Source organism: Pteropus vampyrus, unplaced genomic scaffold (genome assembly GCF_000151845.1).
Source record: "Pteropus vampyrus isolate Shadow unplaced genomic scaffold, Pvam_2.0 Scaffold592, whole genome shotgun sequence".
NCBI lineage: Eukaryota > Metazoa > Chordata > Mammalia > Chiroptera > Pteropodidae > Pteropus > Pteropus vampyrus.
In genome coordinates this window covers 465,409-475,649 of record NW_011889373.1, presented here as the reverse complement: position 1 = coordinate 475,649, position 10,241 = coordinate 465,409, and positions in this window count along the sequence as shown.

Sequence of the window (10,241 nt, the reverse complement as noted above, 5' to 3'; positions counted from 1 at the left end):
CTGTTCTCTAGATATAAGGAAGCACAGGGCAAGCACTTATTTGTGTTTATAACTATAAATTGACTGAGGATCTTTACTTTCCTGTTTTGGAGAGGCAGTTGGCTCTAGTGGTTTCCCAACCTCACGTGGCCTGGGTTCACATACCAGGTTAGCCACTTACTAAATTGGATGAATTGGACATGTTATTTAACCTCTCCCTGCCTCAGTTTCCTCACATATAAAACAGGGATAATAAAATTGTCACTATCATTTGGCTGCTGAGCAGATTAAATAAGTTAATATTTTAAAAATACTTACAGCAGTACCTCGCATATATAGTACATATGTTATTTGTAAGCCATCGTTTATCATCATCGCCATCAGCAGCAGCAGCAGCTACTCACTTGTCAGTTGCTTTGTGGTGTTTATGCTTTGGGGACAAGAGTTCATATCTACATTTTGCCACTGGAGGTCTCTCTCGCATTTCGATCAATGTCATCACCCTGCATATTGAGAAGGAAAACTCCCTCATGGCTGCCTGGTTGTCAGGGGCTGCCAGGACTCAAATGGGCAGATTGCTGTTTTCACTGCTGCAAACTCAGGCCCCAAGACTAGAGATGCGTTTTCCTGTGACAACTTTCCCCGATAATCCTGCCCCATTTTGTTTCAACCAGCTTTTCTTCGAAATCTCCCCCTAGAAAGCTTTTTGCTTATTCTTCCCAAACTTAAGTGCCTGAGCCTCCTCTTTCCAGCCTGAACTACATTTGACTCCTCAGAGGTGGGAAAGAGTGAAAGGGTGAATTACTAATCCTGATCCCACCATCATCTGGATGTTGGCACCTGAAAAGGAGAGAAATGGGTGGATTGGAAGGAGAGAATGGGCAAAAGGGCTACTGATAACATAATAATGAAAATTAATAGATCACCATGCACTTTAGCACAGAGGTTCTCAGGCTTTACTGGCCATTAGAGCCACCTGTGGAGCTTTTAGAACTCTCAATGCCCAGGCCACATCCCAGACCATAAATACATCAGCCTCTGGGGCAGGACCTAGACATCCCAGGCATTGGAAACAGTGCAAGCACTTTGCTACTGTGGCCTGTGGGCCAGACCAGCAGGTCAGTGTCATCTGAGAGCTTGTTAGAGATGCAAAATCTCAAGCCTTATCCCATACCTACTGAATCAGAATGTACATTTAACAAGACCCCAGGTGATGAATATGCCCACTGAATTTTGAGAAGCACTCTTTAGCATTCTGGTTGTCAAACATGGCTGCACCTTGGCATCACCTGGAGCACTGGAAAATAACACTGATGCTTCCATTTAAATAACTCACTCGGCCATATCCTTAAGTAAGTACCAGACCAAATACAATAAAAAACGTACTGTAACTTCAACAACAATTATTGAACTGGCACATATCCAAGGGGACTCGGAATCCTCTCATTTCATTTGACATTGCACGGGCACACAGTCACACAGACACTCATCCACATTTACTCATTTTGTTTTATCACAAACTGGTTTGTCTTATACCATGAGTTGTCAAACTATGGCCTGCAAGCCAAATCAGGGCCTCCATCTGTTGTTTTGCTTTTTAAAAATTTGTTAAAGACTTTATTTTTAGAGCAGTTTCAGGTTCACAGCAAAATTGAGAGAAAGGCACAGATATTTCCTTTATATCCCCTGCCCCCACATATGCACAGCCTATGCCACCATGAACATCCAGTACCAGAGTGGTAAATTTGTTACAATTGATGAACTTACATTCATACATCATAATCACCTAAAGGCCACAGTTTATATTAGGGTTCATTCTGAGTACTATACATTCTATGAATTTGGACATGCATAATGATGTATCCATAATTATAATATCATACAGAGTAGTTTCACTGCCCTAAAAATGCCTTGTGCTCCACCTATTCTTCCTTTCTCCCCTCTCAAACTGGTACTTTTTACTGTCTCCATATTTTAAAAATTGAGATATATTTGACATATAACATTAGTTTCAATGTATATCATTCAATATTTGTATATCTTGTGAAATAATCACCACAGTATGTCTAGTTAACATCCATCACCACACAGTTACCATTTTTTTTCTTGGACGAGAACTTTTAAGATTTACCCTCTTAGGAACTTTCAAGTATACAATATAGTATTATTAACTATAGTCACCATACTGTACATTACATCCTATGACTTATAACTGGCATTTGATACCTTTTGACCACTACCCATTTTGCATACCGTTCCAACATCTGCCTCTGCTCTGGTAACTACTAATCTGTTCTCTGTATCAATGAGGACAGTTTTGGGTTTCATTGTTATTGGCTATTTTATTTTTAGATTCCACATATAAGTGAAATCATATGGTATTTGTCTTTCTCTGTCTGACATATTTTATTTACCATTAATGCCCTCAATGTCCACCCACATTGTCCCAAATTGCAAGATGTTTTTCTTTTAATGGCTGAGTAACATTCCATTATTATATTGTAATATTATATGTGATATATATAGAATATATATCACATTTTCTTTATCCACTAATACATCGATTAACACTTAAGTTACTTCCATGTCTTGGCTATTATAAGTAATGCTGCAATGAACATGGGGGTGCGTATATTTTTTCAAGTTATTGCTTTCATTTATTTCAGATAAATATCCAGAAGTGGAATTGCTAGATCATATGGTAGTTCACTTTTGATTTTTTGAGGAACCTTCATACTGTTTTCCACAGTGGCCGCACCAATTTATGTTTCTACCAATAATGTATGAGGGTTCCCTTTTCTCCACAACCTTGCCAACACTTGTTATTTCCTGTCATTTTGATAATAAGTATGAAGTGATATCCTATTGTGGTTTTAATTTTCATTTCCCTAATGATTATTGATGTTGAATGCCTTTTCCTGTTCTTGTTGGCCATCTGTTTGTTTTCTGGGGGAAAATGTCTATTCAGATCCTCCACCCATTTTTAAACTGAATTGTTTCTTTTGTTATTTTGTATGAATTCTTTATGTATTTTGGAATTAACCCTTTATCAGCTATATGATTTGCAAATAATTTCTTGCATTCAATAGGTTGCCTTTTCATTTTGTTGATGGTTTCCTTTGCTATGCAGAAGCTTTTTAGTTTGATGTGGGGCCACTTGTTTATTTTTGCTTTTGCTTCCTTTGCTTTTGGTGCCATATCCAAAAAATTATTGCCAAGACCAATATCAAGGAGCTTACTGCCTATGTTTTCTTCTAGCAGTTTTATGGTTTCAAGTCCTACATTCAAAGTTTTAATCCATTTTGAGTTGATTTTTGTGTATGGTATAAGATAGTAGTTCAGTTTCATTTCTTTGCATGTGGCCGTCCAATTTTCCCAACACCATTTACCAAAGAGAGTATTCTTTACCCATTGTATAATCATGGCTCCTTTGTTGTAAATTAATTGACGATGTATGTGTGGGTTTATTTCTGGGCTCTCTGTTCCAATGACCTATGTGTCTGTTTTTATGACAATACCATACTGTTTTGATTACTATCTCCATACTTTTGCCTTTTCCAGACTGCTATATAGTTGGATTTACAGTGTGTAGCCTTTTCAGATTGGCTTCTTTCACTTAGTAATATGCATTTATGTTGCCTCCATGTCTATTCATAGCTTTAAAGCTCATTTCTTTTTAGAGCAGATTAATATTCCATAGTCTGGATGTACCACATTTATCCATTCACCTACTGAAGAACATCTTGGTTGCTTCCGAGGTTTGTCCATTGTGAATAAACCTTTTATAGACATCTGCATGCAGGTTTTTGTGTGGACATAAATTTTCAACTCCTTTAAATATTACCAGAGCATGATCGCTGTATTATGTGGTAAGAATGTGTTTATTTTTGTAAGAAACCACCAGACTGTCTTTCAAACTGGCTGTACAATTTTGCATTCCCACCAGCAATGAATGAGAGTTTCTTTCACCCCATATCCTAATCAGAATTTCGTGTTGTCAGTGCCCTGAATTTTGTCCATTCCAATAGCTATGTAATAGTATCTCATCGTTGTTTTAGTTTGTCTTTCCCTGATGACATATGATGTTGAGCATCTTTTCATATGCTTTATATCATATCTTTATATCTTCTTTGGTGAAATATCTATTCAGGTCTTTGGCCTATTTTAAAAATCACGTTTTTTTTAATTGTTAAGAATTCTTTGTATATTTTGGATAATAGTCCTTTATAAGATGTGTTTTTTGCAAATATTTTCTTCTAGTCTGTGGCTTGTCTTCTCACTCTTAACATTGTCTTTTGCAGGGCAGAAGTTTTTAATTTTAATGAAATCCAGTTTATCTATTATGTCTTTCATGGACCATGTCTTTGGTGTTGTACCTACAAAGTCATCACCATATACAAGGTCATCTAGGTTTTCTCTTTCTTATTTTCTAGGAGTTTTATAATTTTGCATTTAATATTTAAGTCTATGATCCACTTTGAGTTAAATTTTCTGAAGAGTATAAAGTGTGTGTCTAGATGCATGTGGATATCTAGTTGTTCAACAAATAGAACCATTTGTTGAAAAGACTATCTTTGCTCCTTTGTCAAAGATCAGTTGATTATATTTATATGGTTCTATTTCTGGGTTATTTTGTTCCATTGAAATATTTAGCTGTTTGTTCACCAATACCACACTGTCTGTCTTGATTACTGTAGCTTTACAGAAAGCCTTGAAGTCGGGTAGTTCAATTCTCCAACTTTATTCTTCTCCTTTAATATTATGATGGCTATTCTGGGTCTTTTGCCTCTCTACACCAACTTTTGAATAATTTTGTTGATATACACAAAATAACTTGCTGTGATTTTCACCATCTGTTTTTGTGATAAAATTTTATTGGAACTGAAACATGACCACTTATTTACATATATCCTATTGCTGGGTGTGCACTACAAAGGCAGATAGTGGGTGGGACAGAGTCCATGTGTCCCACAAAGCCTAAAATATTTACTATTTTGTCTTTTACTGAAACGTTTCTTGACCCGTGTCTATAGTTACAGGCCCTAAATTCACCTAAAACTGCCAAATATTTTTAACATTTTATATGTCCAGTTGTCCATTGCAGTTTTACCATCAATTTCCCCCTACCAAAACCCTTTGGCAGAAAAGAAAGCAATTGCTTGAATTAATTTAGTCTAAGATGCTAACGATTTAATCCATTATCTCAATGAAGAGAATATGGCAGACACTATTGATTACTAATCCAACAGCCATTTCACCCTTTCTATGAGAACACTGAAATTTTCAGAGTGAAAATGTGTATTGTTCCTCAGCACAAATAAGAATTAGTCTGAATCAATCATGAAAGTGGTTTTCCTATTTCAGGATGCTTATTTTTATAGTCTTTCCTGATAATACGGTTGATTATGTGACTGAGCAAAGCTATAGAAATACCTTGGATTTTTGATAAAATTTTACTTGCCTGATAAAATGATGAGTTTTGTGAAAAGAAATCATTTTGCCTCAATTCTTGTCATTCTGATTGTGATACTGGTATGAGGATATGATGCCTGGTACTAGGGAAGCCACTGTTTAACCATTAGGATAAGGCCAAGAGAAGTGCAGAACCCGGTGTAGAGGCCTGTTATAATTGAGCCAGAGGCATAAACTATGACATTTCCTCCCCACCCCACCCGTTGCTTCTTGATAAATAAATATAGTTAAACCTAATGCTCAAACTCCTTTGTGGACATTGTTAGTTATGATTCTTATACCTAACAGATATAAGAAAACTACAAGGAGAAGGTATTCAAAATTAAATCCATCTTTTCCTCCTGTTTTTAAATAACCAGTATTTGCAAAGTACATGCTGTATGCAAGGTATTGTTTCTGGTTCTTACCAGACATCGTCATATGGATCTTCCCTATTTTACATCTGAATAAATGATTTCAGAGTAGTACCAGTATGAAACCACACATAGAGTAAGTGATGGAATCAGAATCATCTGGCTTGAGAGGAGGTAATGTCTTTGCATGGTTTCTGATCTTCTGTCATCTCATTTGGGGGGACTATATGATCCACATTGCATAGGTGATTTCATTTAAGCAATAGACCTGTGAGTTATAAAACTATTCCAGTTTTATAAATAATTGGCAGTTATGTTTGTGCATGGTATTTGTATGTCCCTTCCAGGTCCTTAGACCCAGAGTCCAAGCTCTCTCTGTTGTACTCAGCCCTGAATGACCTATTTCCCCTTCGATGTTCACTAAGCACACAGGTCCCTAAATCTCATCTTCATCTCAAACCTGCTGTTTTCTTTACCTTTAATTCATAGCCAGGGTTCTAGAAAGGACTACCTATAACTGTTCATATTTCTGAAAGAATGAATTTTGTTGTTTTAAGTTTCGAAATTACTACATCCACGAAGTTCAGAAATCAAAACATACATGACAATTTATGATGAAGCCTTGTTCCTAAAATTATTCCTCAGTTTCCCAATCTTCTTCACCTTCTAAAAGGTAACCTCCTTAGAAGTTTTCTGCATATCCTCACAAACACCTGTTTAATGTATATAAAAGCTTATATAGATGTATAGCACCCTTATCTAAATAGTATAATACATAGGACCCTGTACTTTGCTTTTTTGCTCCTTAGCAATGTGAAATAATGAATTTTTAACAGTTAATTTTACATACTGGTCCCTAGGGATACTTTGAGACTTGAGATTCTTCCAATTGCCCCTTACACCAAGACAGCTACCAGTCCTCCTTACTTGATTGGTTTCACCTAAGTGTCTTGAATACAAATCTTAACACTTCCAAAAATTACATCTAAATTAAAAAGGTTTTACTTTACGTTAAGTTGTGTGCCATCTTGCAAAAAAAATAATAGGCAGCTTTTTGAGTTATGGTTGTGGTTTTAGTACCTCTTCTGCTACAATCTTTCCTTCTCTTTCGTGTCATGCTTGTCCAAGGAAAGGGGGAAGCCATGTGAGTGCTGGATATAGATGTCACTGGGCCCTCCTCAGCAACACAAAATCACTGAGAACATAACCTACGTCCAAACTTCACTAGGTTATTAGGTTGATTCTGAGCTAATTAATAAAAGATTGTAAAACATTCTCAGCTCTATTCCAAATTATGAATAGGATCTTTCAGGTCTTGAGTCACTCAAATTCTAATAAGAAACAGCTGTGAAAAAAATTCAAAACGGAAAAAACATTTTACAAGAGGGCAATGAATATTTTTGATAGATTCTTGTATACACTGAATTTTGTTCTAAAACCCACTTACTGGATGAAACATGTACCCCTCAGGACATCTCTGGTAGCTTCAGATTATGTTTATCATTTGTGTAATTTTAGTCTGATAGAAAACTACTGAGACCCATTAAAGATTTTTATCTTTATTAAAAAAATCTTTTACATTGTACTTTAAGATTCTTGTAAAAATGTGATTTAATGCTTATAGAAGCACCTGATTAGGCACATATAATTTTGTGCCACTGTGAGCATGTTAACCACTAATTTTCATTTCCTCTAAAGCACAGCTCTATTATCTTGACATCATTGTTCTTTTAGCTGCTTTCAGTAAGATCAAGAACTAAATGGTTTACAGTGACATAACCTGAGTTTATTTGTTTGAATGATAATTATAACATTAGTATTGGTTTCAAGTGAATTTTCATCTGATCTGCTGATCTCACTTGAAAAAAGAAGTCTATTTCCCAAAGAAATAAGTTTATTAATATCTTATTATTCAGATTATTATTACTTTAATTGAAAATCTTTAATCTGTAAAATGAGCCAGCTCTCTTTTGACTATACATTTAACATGATAGGAAAATTGAATTTTCTAGGAAAGTAGCCAGACAGATTCAAAATGTCTTACATATCAAGGAAGATTGCTTTTTGGTTTGCTCTGATGCCAGGACTCTTGGATTCAAATCCCAGTTCCAACATTTATGTGTTAAATGCCCTGGGTTTATTATTAGGTAACCTCTCTGAGCCTCCATTTCTTCATCTGCAAGTGAGGATGATAATTAATACCTTCATTATCAAGGGTGAATTAATTGAGTTGATTGTGGATAAATTGAGTTACTATAAATTAAAAGTTTGGTTTTGTAATTCCATTTTATCTAAGCTTTGTTTTTAACCTGTCAAAATAAAAGTATGTTTCCTTTAAAGTTTTTTTTTTTTTTGTGGGCAAGGAAAGTAGGGTGATAGTAGATCTTTGATTTCCCAGCATGACAAAGAAGAGAGAGAAATTGAATTGTACAAGTCAAACATACAAAAAAAAGTCATTTTCATGTACATTATTGATGATTGACTACTCCAAAGTGATGCGGTAATATATGAGCACTTTTATATGTTTATATATGGTTAGTATTATATAATCATTTTAAAAGAATATTTATCTATTCGAATATTTATAGATAAGTTAGAAAAGAGAAAAAAAAGCAGTGATTTGAGAGACTGGGAAGAAGGAAGTCTTATCTAGAGATTTAAAAAGTGGACTATGTATGAGATACTGGGTAGGTAATTAGACGTTGATTCCAACTTTGTACAGTTTGAATACAAATTTATATAAAGAGTCTTTGTATGTAGGGATGCAATTTGTGTGGAATAGCACGGAGAACGAATAGAGATAAAACGTTTTTTAAATGATGTAAACCAAAGTGTTAGTAGTGATTAAAAAGCAAGTGCTTTTTCTTTTTATATGTTTCTGCATTAGAAAATTTTTACATAATTAATATATTTGACTTTATAATCCAAAAAAAATAAAGTTGATAATTCTAAAAGTGACTATTTAAAATCTCAATCATGTACATTTTTGGAAGAAAACTTTATTGTTCAAAAAAGCTTCATAAATCTATATTTCATGAGATTTTGCCTGTGGTTAAAGTTTTAATATTAGTGAAAGAAATTAGTCATTTAAGGAGTTTCAGTTTTTTGGTACTTCCTAAAGTAAATGCTGTATATGGGGTTTAATTTTTCTACGTCTGGCTTATTTTAACATTGAAACATATCTCTACGTGCTATTTTAGTACAATTCATTGTAACTTTCTACATATTCTTTAGTAAATCATACAATATTTCTTATAACATGCCCAAATTTATCTTAGAATTACAGAATGTTTTAGAATAATAATGTACCTTAGAGGAGAGGTAATTCAGGGGTGGAATACTGATGACTTTGGTTCATTGTTAAGCCCACAGAATACTTTAAAAGTCTGTATGACTAATTTATATAAGTAAATATAATATAGGCCTATAAAACAATCAGTTTTAGTGCCCAAAGTCTTACTTTCCACCACATTCATAGATTTAGGTTAATGCTGTGCCCCCATAGAATATCTGAGATTGTAATGGCTGGCCCAGTCTAACTCTATTTGCCCATTTGGATAATGACCTAACTCCCTCAATTCTACTTTTTCCAAGCTGAATTCCAAGGGATCACTTCCTTGATGTGAAATATTAAAATATCAGTGTCCTGCAGTGCCTACCAATGAATAGGATTATAAGAAAAGTAATTATTGGCTAAGTGAAAGCATTGAAAATACAACCAATAGCAATGGGATTGGGGGTGGTCTTTGTTCTAAGGTATGGTACAGATTAATCAGTCCACTTAAAGCAGAGACATGATTATGATGTACAAAAATTAATTATAATCACTACTAATTGAGTATTTATATGCCAGGGACTTAATTAGATGTGTTATATACATTATGTCACATGATGCCCAGACAGACTATCAGACAGATTAGTATTATCCAGTATTACAGGTGGAGAAACTAAGGCTTAAAAAGAGTAACTAGCTCAGATCTCATAGTTGGCAATTGGGCCAGGTTTCCTTTTTATCTTTTCAATATGCTCCCCCATCAAAAAAAATAAATTAAATGTTTGAACTACCAGAGAACATGTCTTTGAGAACTATAGTCTAGATTTGGAAATAATCTAACACAATTTCTTCACTAGCCTGAGCTTTCTACTAGGGGCAATATGTTATTATAACATTCAATCAGCATATGTATACTTTGGAGGTGGAGAAGGGCTTGGGGAAGAATGTCTGGTAGAAGGGAACCCCATGGTTTTAAGAAACATTAAAAAATAAGACATTCATCCATAAAGCGTGTGAGTCCAGAAAGCTGACAACAGCCTAAAGGAGCACATACTATTAATGATGATGGGATCAGTCATGAGAACTTTATAGCTGGACATGGAAAATAATTTTTGAAAGACAATTTTAAAGGATTTTTATTGTTATAGTCGGGGAAAGGGAAT